The sequence below is a fragment of the Rhineura floridana genome, chromosome 3 (assembly GCF_030035675.1).
Source record: "Rhineura floridana isolate rRhiFlo1 chromosome 3, rRhiFlo1.hap2, whole genome shotgun sequence".
NCBI classification, from domain to species: Eukaryota; Metazoa; Chordata; class Lepidosauria; order Squamata; family Rhineuridae; genus Rhineura; species Rhineura floridana.
Window position 1 is genome coordinate 211,603,127 of NC_084482.1, and position 17,543 is coordinate 211,620,669.

Below are 17,543 nucleotides of genomic sequence, written 5' to 3' on the forward strand. Positions count from 1 at the left end.
CAAGGCTCCCAAACTGGTTTGGCTTGCGTGAGAAGGGAAGATGTGATGATATATGTTGCTGTATCTGGAAGATGAATGGAACCGGAAAGCCAAGTCAGTTCAGCTACTTTTGTCACTTAGAGAAGGTTAAACTCAGAAAGAAAGAAAAAACGCCTCCACTGGAGTGCAAGAGACTCCTGCCCAGCGTATGGCTTTGCTATAAAGTCTAAAATGATGCTCTGAAAGCCTGAGACACTATACAACATGCCTTGTATTGAGGGATGACCTTGTCCTGAAGTCTCAATGGGATGCAATGGAGGTCCTGTGAATGGGAATTAAGAGGAGGAAGGGAACTCGAAACCCATCTGCTTACTTTGTACACTGAGCCGCGCAATGCCAAACACCTAGCCATCAACATATAAGCACTAGCAAGACCCAAAGTGTAAAAAGGTTCCATATTGAACTCAAAATTGAAAAGGTCTAGAAGTTGAAATATTCCCATTTCTTAAGTTAGACTTACATTCCACAGCCCAAATTAAGAAACAGCAGGACAATCTGTTTCAAGTATTGTTGTCTTTTCCAATCTCCCCTGTTCATTTTCTCAGCTGTCCTTGGGAGGAATGATAACAATTCTCTCTTGAAGAATTAAGTCCTTGTTGTGCTTCTCTAGTCGATAAGAATACTTTTCTATACAGAGATGCTTTTAGATGGTGATTTCATAGCTGTAAGTACAATACACTATTAACCATCTAGCATCCTTATGCTGCAAATGTATAACTAATTACAGCACGTACCACAATTAAATATTTCGCACATATATCTCCCTTGCACTCATCTCAGGGAACAACAATATAAACTCATCTTCCGAAAGACCAAGATATATAATAAATAAGAGAATACTTTTACGGGTGATTATCATCATTAATTCCATTAATTTCAAAAAGATGTTATACTGTATATGTGTGTAAGTAAGTGCACTGCCTTCAAGCCGATTCCGACTTATGGCGACCCTATGAAAAGGGTTTTCATGAGGCTGAGAGGCAGTGACTGCCCCAATGTCACCCAGTGAGCTTCATGGCTATGTGGGGATTCAAACCCTGGTCTCCCAGGTCCTAGTCCAACACTCTAACCACTACACCACACTGGCTTATCCTATACTGTATGTAGGATAAGCTAAACTTGTCAGTGAGTCCATTTAAATCAAAAATCTAAAATGTAACACAATATGCAGATTTTGGGCTTTGTCACAAGACATATGGATCAATTCTCTAGTGAAATATTTTATCTCTTCTGGAGTATATAATCTATAAATTGTGTAGTTGATGGTGTTGGTACAAATATAACATACATCAATAGATTGACACTTAGTGAAACTGTTCAATCTGAATTTCCTTCCATCTTTAGGATGAACATGCTGTTTTATCTGTAACGCTTATGAGCAACATGAACATTTGCCACGTTTCAAATCTCCCCTAGAGATGGATCTAATCCTGTAACTACGTAAATCAGAACGGACCACCTTCCCTTGAATAATGGCTGCTCCGCATTGCACTGTAAGTGGAATTCTTCATGACTCCCTGGTCTATAGCTGTTGCAAATCAGGAGACCTCCCAAAGCCTCTTTGCAAAGTTTTCACTTTTCCCTTCAGGTGAGGGGAAGGGGCTTTGTTAACATTCACTAACACTTACTGTGTAGTAGCGTTTGCAGAAAATAACATCTGGGCGCTACAGGCACTCAGACAAACCCAACACAGTGTGATGGGATAGCCCAAATAATGGCTTACAATGTGCAAAGAGTGTGCTAAAATCATTTACATAAGCTTAGAATGGCTTCGCTTGTAGTTTAGTAGTGCACAGAGGAAAAAAGTTCTCTTCTGAAAATGGGTTTCTTAAACCCTCCCTTCTAGACAAAGCATTGTTTTCTTATAAAGCAGAGTACGGTACAAGATACAGTGTCTGAGCAGACAGGCAATATGTTACATTAACATTTGGATTGCGGTCTCCACCTATTTACCCTTTTAATACAACAGTTATTTTCAGTTGGGTTCTGCTGAAGTTGGTTCCTTTGATTCAAAGGTTGCCACTTTTCCAGTAGCGCTTTCCATTCAATGTTGAAAGATCCCTTCTGCATCCCAGGAGTTGCCAGCCTGGATGGTCCCGCGTGTCAGCCAGGAGGAGTGATGACACGTTGCAAAGTGTTAACATTTGGCTTGGGGGGGAAGGGGCTTTGTTAACATTCACTAACACTTACTGGGAACAGCTGCAGCATGAGGGGACTGAGGAAGACCTGCCCTGGGAGTGAGTATCTGGCACCTGGGTGCTTGCTACTAGCTCCTTTGGGCTGCTGTCTGTCGAGACAGCTGAAGTTCCTGGTAAGTGCCGCAACGACTGGGACCCCCTGCCTGCCCCTTGCTCCACAGAGAGGCTGCAGTTAATCTCGCAGCCCCTTGCAACACCTCCTGGCTGGGCCAGGACGCATAAAAGCCCAGCTGCCCTTGGGCGGCGGGTCTGCCACCAAAGGGGTGACACCAAAGGGGTTTGCCCCTTGGGGAGTCCCTTAGGGAGTCCCGAGGGCGAGGGTGCTACTCCCCTTCTATTACTTTTTGTTTTTTTATTATTATTATTTCTTAATTTGTTTTCTGTTAAACCAGTCTAAAGGAGATTAGTGGTGGGGAGGGCGTGTGGTGCATGTGTAGTTCCTGCACAGGGTGGGAGCCTGTGCAGTGAACTGCACGATAGGAGAAAGTCACCAGATGCCTTCAGAGTGAGAGTGTGTAATTGGCAGAAGGCTGGCCCTCCCTGGGTGTGAGACAGGAGGGGGAGTAGATGGGCCCTGTGTGAGTAAGTTTGAATGGGTGGGACTGTTCCCACTCCTTGCAGAGGCCTACTGGGATAATTCGCTCCGGTAGGCTTTGTTGGTGGACTCGTGTTGGGCCCATAATAGGTATTTAGGAGGAGTCTTGGCATGGAGGAACATGGGTGATGCCACCCCAATTTCAGTGATTACCCGCAGAGGGAAATATAGCCATGGGGATGTGGTGAATTACCATACAAGGTGAAGGCAGGGCTATCTGCGCCTTGTTCCTTGCTGCCACTCCTCTGATGGTTTGGTTCCTCGTTGCTCATCTGCTGTGCCCACTGGCCTGTGTGTGTTGTTGTTTAATGCCAGATCGGTACATAAGAAGAACACTCTAATCCATTACTTGATTGTGGATGAATGTGCCAGTTTGGTGTATATTACCGAGACCTGGGTGAGTGAGCTTGGAGGAGTTGATCTAACCCAACTTTGCCCACCTGGATACTCGCTGCAGCACCAGCACAGGCTGCAGGGACGGGGGTGTTGGATGTTGTATCTGGTGCAAGCAGATGCCCAGGATGCAGAACAGTATAGTGACAGGCTAGATGCCAGTTGAAGCAATGAGCCGGACAAGCAATAAGTTTTAAGAGTCACTTTACTGACAATATATCAGAAGCTCTCTCTGTACAAACTCCTCGACCCCCACACTCACAAGTGTCTGCTGGCCCTCTATATAGATAAGGCCAGCTGCCCGAGCCTAGGTTGCATGGCAACGTGTCCTTGAAGATGGCTCGAGCTCTGCCAACTTTCGCTTCTAAGTCACGTAGCTCACTTGTGGAAATTTAACCTCTGCTTTCTCGGTTTAATAGCCAACAATCCCCCACCTTAAATTTCCACATTCAGCCAGTTACATTTCTCTTCCATTTACATGTGTTACATTTTACATCATTTGGTTTTATTCTTCTGATACATTTCCTTTTATTTCAGTTTACATCACTTTCATTTGTAATACAGTTACTCCATTGCAATCTCAGCATCATTTTCATTATATTTCATTACTCTTCATGATTTCCATCATCCCACTTTTTCCAGTTACTGAAGTCTATATGTTTAATGGAATTTATTTTAAATCTAACAGATGGAATACCTTTTGTTGTTCTCTCTGATCTGCGTGGTTGTATTTCTGCCTTAGTGTCTGTGTCTGGCGATTCCTCTGTTTCTCTCTCAGAGCTAGAACTTGATTCACTACTGCTGCCTGTTTCTTCTTGTTTTATTGGTACTGTGTCTGCCTGTTCTTGTTCATTACTACCTTCAGTGTTTCCCAACTCCACATATGTTTTCTCTTCCCAATCCTGCTCTATTGCTTGCACGCTTCTGCTTAACACTACAGACCTTTGTTTTGGCAGCCATATTCTGTAATACGTGTTTTCAAATCCCAGCATGTACCCTTTGTCTGCACTCCTTTGCAGCTTCCCTGTCCTTTTATTTTTGGGAACATGTACCCAGCATTCTGCTCCAAACCTAATCAAATGGTTTAATCTGGGTTTTCTGTCATACAATTTCTGATAAGGAGACATTCCAGTGGCCTTATGGAATATTCTGTTTTGAATGTAAGCTGAATACAGAACACACTCTCCCCAGAAACCTTGTGTTAAAGAGGAGTCACATAGCATTGATCTTATTGAGTCCTGAAGCAACCTGTTCCAGCGTTCAGCTAACCCGTTCTGATGAGGACTATAAGGGGCTGTTAACTCCTGTTTTATTCCTCTTTTATCCAAGTATTCAGTAAACGAGTGTCCTAAGAACTCTCCTCCTTGATCTGATCTTATTCTCTGTATTTTGACACCAAACTGCACTTCAATTTTTGTAATAAATCTTTTCAGTTTCTCTGCAGCTTCACTTTTAGCTTTTAGTAAATAAACAGTGCAGAATTTTGAAAAATCATCAACTATTGTCAGGAAATATCTTGCACCCCCCTGAGTAGGTTGAAATGGCCCCACTAAGTCCACGTGTATTAATTGATACGGTGCATTTGTACTGGGCATGGCTTCTTTGTTCTTTGCAGCCACAACTGCCCTAGTTTGTTTACACACGTGGCAGTCTACATATTTTTCACAGTTTCTCAATGTCACATCATTACTGTTCTCTGTTGTTTTCACCACATTTTCATATCCTATATGGCCTAGTTTTCTGTGCCATAAATGAACACAATTATTATGGGGTTTCTTATTAGCACACATGAGTACATGATTTGTTTGTTTCATGTGTAAGAAGAACAATGAGTTCCTCACTATTCCTTTCATGAATATTTTTTCTCCTCTCATTACATGCACTGAACCCCTTTTGAACATTACTGTGAACCCCATTTCATTGAGTTTCGACACAGCCATAATGTTACATTCGATATCAGGAACAAACAGCACATCTGTCATAATGGTATTGAAACCTGCTAATTTCACTGTACCCATACTCTTGATAAGTTTCTTAGTTCCATCAGCCATTATTACATGATCCTCTACGTCACAAAATGTATGAAACATGGATTTATCTTTGATTATACTATTTGTTGCCCCACTGTCAATTGCCCATAAATCTTTACAGTTATTTCCCTGCTCATTGTTAATACATTGCTTATTCTTACTAGCATAGATCACCTGTACACATGGTTTTCTTCCTCTTTCTCTTCTTCTTGCTTCACAATTCCTTTGAAGATGTTGCTTGGAACCACAAAAATAACATGCCTTTTGTCCATACAGTCTCTCTTGTGCTGCTTTGTTGTTCTGCTTTTCCACGTTGTGTTTAGACTCAGTCTTTTCCTGCTTTGCCATTTCTTGCCTCCTTTGAAATTCTTGTAAAAGTTTGCCTTCTATATAATCCATATTGAGATTGGCATCGTCCATTGCTTCCAAAGAGCTCACCAGACTATCATAACTTGAATCTAGTGAAGCTAATGTGATATACACTTTTTGCGTTTGAGAATGTTCAATTTCACATTCTGACAACTCAGTAAACAGTCTGTTTATTTCCAACAAATGCTCTGACATGGTTGTACCTCCAGATAAGCGCATCTGATACAATCTTCTGGCAAGATATATTTTAGAACTGGCAGTCTTTTTCACATGAATATTTCTTAAAGTTTCCCAGGTTTCCTTTGCCGTTGTTGCATCACGCACGTGCAGTAATTGAGAATCATCAATAGCAAGAACAATTAACGCCTTTGCCCTCTCATCCAGCCTTCTCCAATCTGCTAGAATAGGCACCCCGGCGGGTGGGTCTTCTGCGATAGCTTTCCACAGGTCTTCTTTCACTAGAAAAGCCTGCATTCTCTGTTTCCAAGTGCCATAATTTTTCCCTGTCAGCCTTTCCAAGGGAATCCCGGCCGATAACGTAACAGACATACTTTCACTTTTCACAGTTCACCGCCTTTGTAATTAGAGCTTCTCACCTCTGTCCTTCAGTTAGTTTTTTTTCTTTCCCACGGCTGTCTCACAGCTTTCAGCTCAGCTTTCGGTTTCTCCGTCTCTCTGCTGTTTTTCTCGCTGGTCTGCAGTTCTGGCTTTTCTCTGCCGCTTTTCTGCAATCCTCAACACCAGGTAACCATCAGCACCAGGTAACCATCCTCTGCTACCACTTGTTGGATGTTGTATCTGGCGCAAGCAGATGCCCAGGATGCAGAACAGTATAGTGACAGGCTAGATGCCAGTTGAAGCAATGAGCCGGACAAGCAATAAGTTTTCAGAGTCACTTTACTGACAATATATCACAAGCTCTCTCTGTACAAACTCCTCGACCCCCACACTCACAAGTGTCTGCTGGCCCTCTATATAGATAAGGCCAGCTGCCCGAGCCTAGGTTGCATGGCAACGTGTCCTTGAAGATGGCTCGAGCTCTGCCAACTTTCGCTTCTAAGTCACGTAGCTCACTTGTGGAAATTTAACCTCTGCTTTCTCGGTTTAATAGCCAACGGGGGGGGGGAGGAGTTGCTGTGGTCTACAGAACTTCCATCTCTGTCACCAGGAAACCACTCTGTCTTGGAGCTGCCTGTGAGGGCCTGCACCTGGTGTTGGGCTGAGGAGACAGTAAACTAGGGTTGCTGCTGGTGTAACGTCCACCTTGCTGCCCAGCAGCTTCTCTGACCGAGCTGGTGGAGGTCGTCTCAGCAGTAGCATTGGAGAAGGCCAGAATGATAGTGCTGGGTGATTTCAATGTCCATGCAGAGGCTGCGTCTAGTGTTCCGGCTCGGGACTTCATGGCCTCCATGACAAACATGGGGCTGTCTCAAGTTGTTATTGGCCAAACGCATAGAGCAGGGCACACCCTCGACTTGGTCTTTGCTCCAGATGGAGGAAGGGGTGGTCTGGAGATGGGGGGGTGGATGTCATGGTCAGACCACTTCCTGGTGAAGTTTAGACTTATGGCTCCGAGTCTTCCCTGGGGTGGACAGATGAAGATGGTCCGTCTCCGGAGCCTAATGGAATCCACTGGATTCCTGAATGCCCTGGGGGAATTCCCAGGAGATAGAGCAGGTGACCCTGTTGAAGCCCTTGTCATGCTGTGGAACAGCGAGGCGCGTCTGGCTCGACACGGTTGCCCCCGAGCGCCCTCTCTGGCACTCTGGAGCCCGGCTTGCACCTTGGTACACCAGTGAGCTAAGGGCAATGAAACAGGCTGGATGTCGGCTACAGTGCAAGTGACAAAAGACGTCCTGTGAGACAGATCAGGCACGAGTAAAACATCATAACTGTGCCTATTGTGTGGCGGTGAGGGCGGCGAAGAAGGCCCACTTCTCTGCCTCCATCACATCCTCACGTAGCTGTCCAGTGGAGCTTTTCCGTATTGTCAGGGGTCTTTTGACATCAGCTCCAGGAAATGGAGTCTTAGACCCTTCGGAGGACCACTGTGAAATGTTTGCAAGGCACTTTGAGGGTAAAGTTGCTCGCCTCCGTAGCAATCTTGATGCCCCATCTACATATACTGTAGTCCCCAATGAGGTGTCCAGTGCAACATCTGCTCCTATTTCTTGGGAACAGTTTCAGTTGATGCGGCCTGATGATGTGGACAAGGTGCTTGTGATGATGCAGCCAGCAACGTGTCTTGACCCTTGCCCTTCTTGGCTTATTAAAGCTTGCCGGGGGGGATCTGACCTAGGGGATCCAGGGTGTGGTCAACGCATCATTGTGGGAGGGAGTGATTCCAGCCGCCTTGAAAGAGGTGGTGATTCGACCACTCCTGAAAAAGCCCACCCTGGACCCATTGGTTTGGGACAACTACTTACCGGCTACAAATACCTCCTTCTTAGGGAAGGTGATTGAGAGGGTTGTGGCGCAGCAACTGCAAGTACTCTTGGATGCAAGATTATCTTGACCCATCCCAGTCTGGGTTTAGGCCTGGTTATGGGACTGAATCGGCCTTGGTTGCCCTGATGGATGACCTTTATTGGGAGAAGGACAGGGGGAGTGCGACTCTGTTATTCTTACTTGATCTCTCAGCAGCTTTTGATACCATTGACCATGGTATCCTTCTGGGCCGACTTGGTGAGATGGGTATTGGAGGAACGGTTTTACAGTGGTTCCGATCCTATCTCCAGGGTCGCTCTCAGAGAGTAGCATTGAGTGATTGTCTTTCGGCCCCCTGGCAGCTGTGCTGTGGGGTGCCACAGGGTACCATCTTGTACCCCATGCTGTTTAACATCTATATGAAGCCCTTGGCAGCAGTCATCAGGAGCTTTGGGGGGAGGTGTCAGCAGTATGCTGATGAACCCAGTTCTATTTCTCCATAACATCTGAATCAGGAGAGGCTGTGCAAGCCTTTGACCACTGCCTGGACTTGGTGGTGGGCTAGATGAGGGCCAATAAACTGAGTCTGAATCCTAGCAAGACGGAGGCACTGTGGATTGGTGGTTCCAGAGTTCGGATAATTGGTCAGTTGCCTGCTTTGGATGGGGTCGTACTTTTTCTGAAAGAGCAGGTCCGTAGCCTGGGGGTGCTCCTGGATCCATCTTAGTCGCTAGAGGCCCAGGTGACCTCAGTGGCTAGGAGTGCCTTTTACCATTTTACCATTTCTGGACCAGGATAGCCTGACCACTGTTGTCCACGTACTGGTAACCTCTAGGCTGGATTACTGTAATGCACTCTATGTGGGGCTGCCCTTGAAGTTGATCTGGAAGTTGCAGCTGGTGCAAAATGCGGCGGTGAGACTGCTCACTGGAGCAGAGTAATGCCAACATGGCACCCTGCTACTGAAAGAGTTGCACTGGCTGCCCATTTGCTACCGGGCCAAGTTCAAAGTTCTAGTTTTGGTGTACAAAGCCCAATACTGCTCAGGACCAGGATACCTGGAAGACCATCATCCCAATCACTGCGCTCTGCAGGTGAGGGCTGTGATGTTCCTATATTAATGTATATATGGTAAGTGTTGGTTGTTTAGAAGATACATGGTAAGTGGAGTGAAAGAGGGGGAGTGAATGGGCAGTAGAATGCGAGATGATTGGCTCAGTGTTTAAAATGGCTGAATGTATAAAGGGAGGAGTGAGAGTGGAATCTGGGGGGAGAAGAGAACTGAGTGGGTTGCTTGGTGGGGTTTAGAGAGTTGTTTGCCAGGAGGGAGGTGGAGTTCGGATTAGTATTGAGTAAAACCATATGCTTATGTGCCTTAAGAAGAAATCTTGTTAATCTTGTTAGCTTTGTTATCTGTAATAAATACTTAATTTGGTTTACCAAAGGCCTGATCCTTGGCTGGGGTTTCAGAGACCAGAAGGGAGGGTAAGGTAATGACCAAGGCTGAAGGGGAACTGTAACAAATGGTGGCAGCGGTGAAGAGAATAACAATACCAGTATTCATAGTCTCTGGGAATACTAGTATTGGGATGTTACTGGTGGTTGCCTAGCAGGGGGATCTGTTGAGATCTGTGCTAGAGCGGGGAGAGAAACCATAAGAGAGAGCAGTCCGGACTGGTGGAGTCCCTGGTGGTGCCTAGTGACAGGCAGTAACCACGAGCAGGTAGGAACCTGACAGGGAGAGCCAGGGAAGGACGCCTCACATGTGGTGGCAGTAGCGGTGGGATACGAACAACAGAGAATCCAGATACGAACCAAAGAGAGTCCCAAAGACACGTGGTGACAAAGGAGACTACGTCACAGGTGTTGGCTGTAGCAGTGAGATACGAATACTAGACAATCCCTAATAGTTGTGTGGCAAACAGAAATAACAAAACAAGATTACTTGTGAGAGTGACTGGCAAAGAGTGTGTGGCAAAGAGTGAGTGAACTCAAACACCATGGCTGAATACATAAAAATGAAAAGAGAGGAGCTGGTGGAGAAGTGCATAACATTCAATTTACCTCACGAGGGTAAAGGGGTAGATGAATTGAGGGTAGCACTTATAGGATTTGCTACTGCCCAGCAAAAACAACCGGTCAGGGAAGAGACCCCAGAAGGCTATTTAAGCAATCCCGCTTATATAGAGTACTTGAGAGAGAAGTTGAAGATGGAAACTGAGAGATTGAGGATGGAAGGTGCAGAGAAGGAAAAACAGAGAGAGTTGGAAGCTGAGAGATTGAGGATGGAGGCTGAGGAAAAAGACAAGCAGAGGGAGTTGGAAACAGAGATTGAGGATGGAAACTGAGAGAATGAGAGTGGATGCGGAGATACAAGGGGAAAGATTAAAATTGGAAAGAGAGAAGTTTCATTCTGATGAAACAAGAAAGGACAGAGATGGAGCAAAAATAAAAATTACTCCAAAGGACTTTGCTGTCTATGAGCCTGGTCAAGATCCTCAAATTTACCTCAGCACCTTTGAAAAAGCAGCTCAGTTGTGGGGGCTACCTGAAGATAAATACATGCAATATTTATCAAACCTGATTAAAGGGGAATTGGCTGAGGTATACCAATATTTCCCCTCAGACAGGCCCGTCACCTATGCTGAATTCAAAGAAGCAGTGTTTAAAAGATTCAGACTGGGACCTGATTATTTTAGAAAGCTTTTCAGAAACTGCCAGATACAGACAGGAAGGTCTTTCGTGGAGCTGGGGGCAAAACTGATGGACATATTTGGGAAATGGCTGACAAGTGCAAAAGCTCAGTCTGTGGAGGAGGTGAAAAACCTCATGATATTGGATCAATTATACCATCAGTTACCACCAGAAATAAGGCTCCTGGTCAGAGACCGTTCCCCTACATCGGTGCAGGAGGCCGCAGAGATGGCGGATCACTTTGCCTCCAACAGAACTGGCTGGGTGGGGAAAACATCAAGAGATTTTAAACCCAGACCATATAACGCTGGCAGAAGGGATGTGGTACCACAGAGAGTGAGTCCTCCAGTAAAATCTGAAGGGCACAGGACACCCCAGAGTGGATCTGTGTACCCTAAAAGTGAGGAGAAATTATGCTACAAATGTGGTAGACCGGGGCACCTACGTTTTCAATGTGAGGTTGCCAACCCCATTAGTAATCCTGCTCAGACAAGGACAGTGAAAACAGAGCCCAAGGCTTTAGAAACAGCGAAAAAGGTTCAGTTCTGCCAGATAAACTGGACAGAAGTAACAGACCTTGATTCAAGTCTGAGAGAGGAAGTGAGTGTACAAGGGGCAAATTATTGGGCATTGCTTGATACTGGTGCCGCTCAGACATTACTGAGGCCAGATTTAATAAAATCTGAGGTAATATTACCTCAGGAAACTGTGACTATCCAAGGAGTGAGGGGTCAACCAGAAAGTTTGCCTGTGGCCCTGGTGGATATGACTTGGAGAGGCCGAGAGGGCCGATATAAAGTAGGCATTAATGCCCAGCAACAAGAACCAGTAATACTGGGAAGGGATGTAATGGGCGCCCAAGGAAAGATCTATGTAGTGACCAGACAGCAAATTGGCAGAGAAAAAGAAGCCATATTAAGGGGGGCTGAAACAAACAGGGTGGAATCTGTTAACCAGTCTCAGGTCACCATAGCAACCACTAGCAGGCCTGCTGAAGGAGACAAACTGTATCAAGTGGTCTCTGATAATGATGAGGCAGATCAATTCAGGGAAGAGCTGCAAAAAGATATAAGTTTGAAGCAGATAAAGGAACAAGCTCTGACCCAACAGATTCCTTTCACTGACAAACTGAGGAATCAAGTTGTGTGTGAGAATGGGATTTTATATAGACTGTGGATGCCTGCTGAGAGAAAGGATGAATATGAACCAGTGAAGCAATTAATAGTACCTAGCAAATACAGAACCAGATTGCTAGAGGTAGCCCACGATGTCCCATGTGCAGGACATCTGGGAATAAAAAAGACCAAGAGGAGATTGGCAGCACACTATTATTGGCCAAACATCTCCAAAGATGTAAAACAACATTGTCTATCTTGTGGAATATGCCAAAAGGTGGGAAAAAGTGGAGTAAAGTCTAAGGCACCCTTAAAGCCCCTTCCTATAATTGGACAACCCTTTTATAGAGTGGGAATAGATTTGGTGGGCCCTTTTTCCAAACCCACAAGGCATGGCAAGAAATATCTAGTGGTGGTGGTGGATTTTGCCACCAGGTACCCAGACGCAGAAGCACTAAGATCCGTGGAAGCCCCTGTAGTGGCAGAGGCTTTATTAAAAATCTTTATGAGGCTGGGTTTCCCTCATGAAGTGCTGACAGATCAAGGCAGTGTATTCATGGAAGAAGTGATGCAATGTATGTGGAAATGTTGTGGTCTAAAACATCTAAAGACCACTACTTACCATCCCACCACTAATGGGTTAACAGAGAGATTCAATGGCGTTTTGAAGGGCATGATCAGAAGCTATGTTCAAGATCACCCACAAGACTGGGATGAACGGTTTGGATGCTTCTTATTTGCATACAGAGAAGTCCCTCAGGAGTCAACAGGCTTCTCACCCTTTGAACTGATGTTCACTAGAAAAGTGAGGGGACCTTTGGAACTATTAAAAAATTCATGGGAAGGAACCCTGGGAGAGTACAAAACATCTGTAGTAGATTTTGTATTGGAATTCCGCAATAAATTAACATCAATGATGGAGGTGGTGGAAAAGAATTTCAGTCAAGCACAGGAGAAGCAACATTACTGGTATGACAGAACAGCCAGGGAACGTGTGTATGATGTGGGAGATATGGTTATGGCGTTCATACCCAGGAAACATGACAAATTACAGGCTAACTGGGAAGGACCATATACCATCAGAGAAAGGCTTGACACAGTGACGTAATTACCACAGACCAATTAAACAAAAGCAAAGTGGTTCATGTAAATATGTTGAAGCCTTACCATACCAGGGATGCACAGGTGTTGCAAGTTACCTTATTCCCTGAGGGAAGTGGGCCTGAACTTCCAGATTTGGTACAGGAAAGCAAAGACAAAGGAGGGGTAGATCAAGTGGAATGGTCAGAGGAGGTGAAGGAGGAAGTAAAAGAGGAGATTCTGAGAGTTTTGAAAACCTATAGGAATCTCTTTAGCAACAAACCTTTAGCTACCTCACCAAAGGCTTCTGAGGAAGCTTAGCAGTCATGGAATAAGAGGAGAGGTCCTCTTGTGGATAAGAAATTGGTTAAGAAGCAGAAAGCAGAGAGTAGGAATAAACGGACAGTTCTCCCAATGGAGGGCTGTAGAAAGTGGAGTCCCTCAAGGATCGGTATTGGGACCTGTACTTTTGAACTTGTTCATTAATGACCTAGAATTAGGAGTGAGCAGTGAAGTGGCCAAGTTTGCTGATGACACTAAATTGTTCAGGGTTGTTAAAACAAAAAGGGATTGCAAAGAGCTCCAAAAAGACCTCTCCAAACTGAGTAAATGGGCAGAAAAATGGCAAATGCAATTCAATATAAACAAGTGTAAAATTATGCATATTGGAGCAAAAAATCTTAATTTCACATATACGCTCATGGGGTCTGAACTGGCGGTGACCGACCAGGAGAGAGACCTCGGGGTTGTAGTGGACAGCACGATGAAAATGTCGACCCAGTGTGCGGCAGCTGTGAAAAAGGCAAATTCCATGCTAGCGATTAGGAAAGGTATTGAAAATAAAACAGCTGATATCATAATGCCGTTGTATAAATCTATGGTGCGGCCGCATTTGGAATACTGTGTACAGTTCTGGCCGCCTCATCTCAAAAAGGATATTATAGAGTTGGAAAAGGTTCAGAAGAGGGCAACCAGAATGATCAAGGGGATGGAGCGACTCCCTTACGAGGAAAGGTTGCAGCATTTGGGGCTTTTTAGTTTAGAGAAAAGGCGGGTCAGAGGAGACATGATAGAAGTGTATAAAATTATGCATGGCATTGAGAAAGTGGATAGAGAAAAGTTCTTCTCCCTCTCTCATAATACTAGAACTCGTGGACATTCAAAGAAGCTGAATGTTGGAAGATTCAGGACAGACAAAAGGAAGTACTTCTTTACTCAGCGCATAGTTAAACTATGGAATTTGCTCCCACAAGATGCAGTAATGGCCACCAGCTTGGACGGCTTTAAAAGAAGATTAGACAAATTCATGGAGGACAGGGCTATCAATGGCTACTAGCCGTGATGGCTGTGCTCTGCCACCCTAGTCAGAGGCAGCATGCTTCTGAAAACCAGTTGCAGGAAGCCTCAGGAGGGGAGAGTGTTCTTGCACTCGGGTCCTGCTTGCGGGCTTCCCCCAGGCACCTGGTTGGCCACTGTGAGAACAGGATGCTGGACTAGATGGGCCACTGGCCTGATCCAGCAGGCTCTTCTTATGTTCTTAAAACCTGGCCGAACCAGTATAGTTATACATTCCATTGATACTGGAGATCATGCCCCAATCAGATCTGTTCCGTACCGTGTGAATGGGAAAGTTTTGAATGAGATCAAAAAGGAGGTGGAAGATATGCTGGAATTAGGAGTGATCAGGGAATCCATCAGTCCCTGGGCCTCAAGTATTGTCCTGGTTCCGAAAAAAGATGGAACGACAAGGTTTTGCATTGATTATCGGCTAATCAATAAAATTACTGTCCCAGATGCGTATCCCATGCCTAGGGTAGACGCAATGTTAGAGTTATTGGGGGCAGCAACCATTATCTCTACACTAGATCTCTGTCAAGGATTTTGGCAAATGGAACTAGACAAGCAATCCAGAGCCAAAACTGCCTTCAGTACACCAGATGGGTTATATGAGTTTGTGACCTTACCCATGGGACTAAGGAACTCACCAAGTTCATTTCAGAGGCTAATCAATACTGTGTTGCGAGGCATGTCAGATTTTGCAGTGGCCTATATCGATGACGTGGCCAGTTTTAGCAAGTCGGTGCCTGAGCATGTCCAACACCTGACAACAGTATTGGAGGCCTTAAGAAAAGCAGGCCTCACAATAAAAGCTAAGAAATGCCAGTTTGGACTAAAGGAAGTAATCTATTTAGGACATAAGGTGGGGAGTGGGAAAATCACCCCCTTATGGAGCAAGGTGGAGGCAATACAAGCGTGGCCGATCCCCTTAACCAAAAAACAAGTAAGGGCATTTCTGGGTGTGGCTGGATTTTATAGGAAGTTTGTGAGAAATTTTGGGGAAATAGCAACCCCCTTGTATGAATTAACAAAGTGTTCTGAACGTGTGGTATGGACGGATGAATGTCAGAAGGCTTTTGATCTACTGAAGCAAGCCCTGTGCCAAGGACCCATATTAATAGCACCAGACTATGAGAAACCATTCATCGTGGCTACAGATGCGTCGGACCTGGCGCTGGGAGTCGTCTTGCTACAGGAGAGAGAAGGCACCAGACATCCAGTGGCGTACCTGAGTCGCAAGCTGACGCCGAGGGAGAAAAACTATTCGTCGGTCCAGAAGGAGTGCCTAGCGGTCGTGTGGGGACTGAACAAGTTGCACCCATACGTGTGGGGACGAAGATTCACAGTGACTACGGATCATCGGGCCTTGTTATGGTTGCAGACTATGAAAAACCATAACACTATGCTGCAGAGGTGGTCCTGGGCCCTACAGGACTATCAAGTGGACTTCCAGTTCATAAAAGGCAAGGACAACGTACTGGCCGATGGACTTTCCAGGCAAGTGGCTGGGACTGCAGTGACGTGACCAGACAGAGGAACAAAGAAAGACATTTTCCCCATAGAGACTTTTATTTGTTAACGCGACGTATAAATCCTGGAACAGGAATAATACTCTGCTGTTGTTTAAGGGGGGGGGGGAAATGTGATGTTCCTATATTAATGTATATATGGTAAGTGTTGTTGTTTTAGAAGATACATGGTAAGTGGAGTGAAAGAGGGGGAGTGAATGGGCAGTAGAATGCGAGATGATTGGCTGAGTGTTTAAAATGGCTGAATGTATAAAGGGAGGAGTGAGAGTGGAATCTGGGGGGAGAAGAGAACTGAGTGGGTTGCTTGGTGGGGTTTAGAGAATTGTTTACCAGGAGGGAGGTGGAGTTCGGATTAGTATTGAGTAAAACCATATGCTTATGTGCCTTAAGAAGAAATCTTGTTAATCTTGTTAGCTTTGTTATCTGTAATAAATACTTAATTTGGTTTACCAAAGGCCTGATCCTTGGCTGGGGTTTCACAGACCAGAAGGGAGGGTAAGGTAATGATCAAGGCTGAAGGGGAACTGTAACAAATGGTGGCAGCGGTGAAGAGAATAACAATACCAGTATTCAGAGTATCTGGGAATACTAGTATTGGGACGTTACTGGTGGTTGCCTAGCAGGGGGATCTGTTGAGATCTGTGCTAGAGTGGGGAGAGAAACCATAAGGGAGAGCGGGCCGGACTTGTGGAGTCCCTGGTGGTGCCTAGTGACAGGCAGTAACCACGAGCAGGTAGGAACCTGACAGGGAGAGCCAGGGAAGGACGCCTCACAAGGGCCTCCTGCAGATACCATCTTATCAGGAGGTTCATTCTGTGCAATATAGGAAACGGACCTTTAGTGTGGCAGCACCTACCCTGTGGAATTTCCTCCCTTTGAATATTAAACAGGTGCCATCTCTCCTATCTTTTTGGCGCCTTTTGAAGACTTTTCTTTTTCAACAAGCGTTTTAAGTTGAGAGCTATCCCTTTCTGTCTCTGTGTCAGAATTGCTTATTTTTCGATAATGTTTTTAACCTTTAAAAATTTTTTTTTTAGATGTTTTTAACGCTGTTTAGTGTTAATGTATTTCAAGTTTTGTTTTTATGATGTTTTAAAATGTTTTTAGTGCCTTGTTTGCTGCCCTGGGCTCCTGCTGGGAGGAAGGATGGGATATACATCAACTAATAAATAAAGAGATAGCCCAAATAATGGCTTAAAATGTGCATATAATGTGCTGAAATTATTTACATAAGCTTTTAATGGCTTCGCTGGTAGTTTACACAGAGGAAGAAAGTTCTCTTTTGAAAATGGGTTTCTTGAACCCTCCCTTCTAGACTAAGCATTGTTTCCTTATAAAGCAGAGTACGGTACAAGATACAATCTCTGAGCAGACAGCCAATATGTTACATGAACTGTCACCAGTAAGTGAGAAGAAGATATGGAGTGCTTCCGGGAGGCAGCAAATGCAAATTTCCAAAATTTCTACTCTAGTGGGTAGCAAAATTAATAAAGCCATGGGAACAAGCCATCCCTTTGTAAATAGGGTGTATAAAAGGCCAGTTCTATAGCATGCAGGACCCCCTTGGCTCTGTTGAAGTGGGGGTGGGGTCAAAGAAAGCAGGAGGGAACCCTCACATCTATTCCATCCATGGCATCTGATGAGTGATGTATCGTGACATGTATTTCCATGTACTCTGTAACTCTGGCTTTGTGACATGACTTAAGAAGTTAACTCGGTCCTTATTATTATTATTA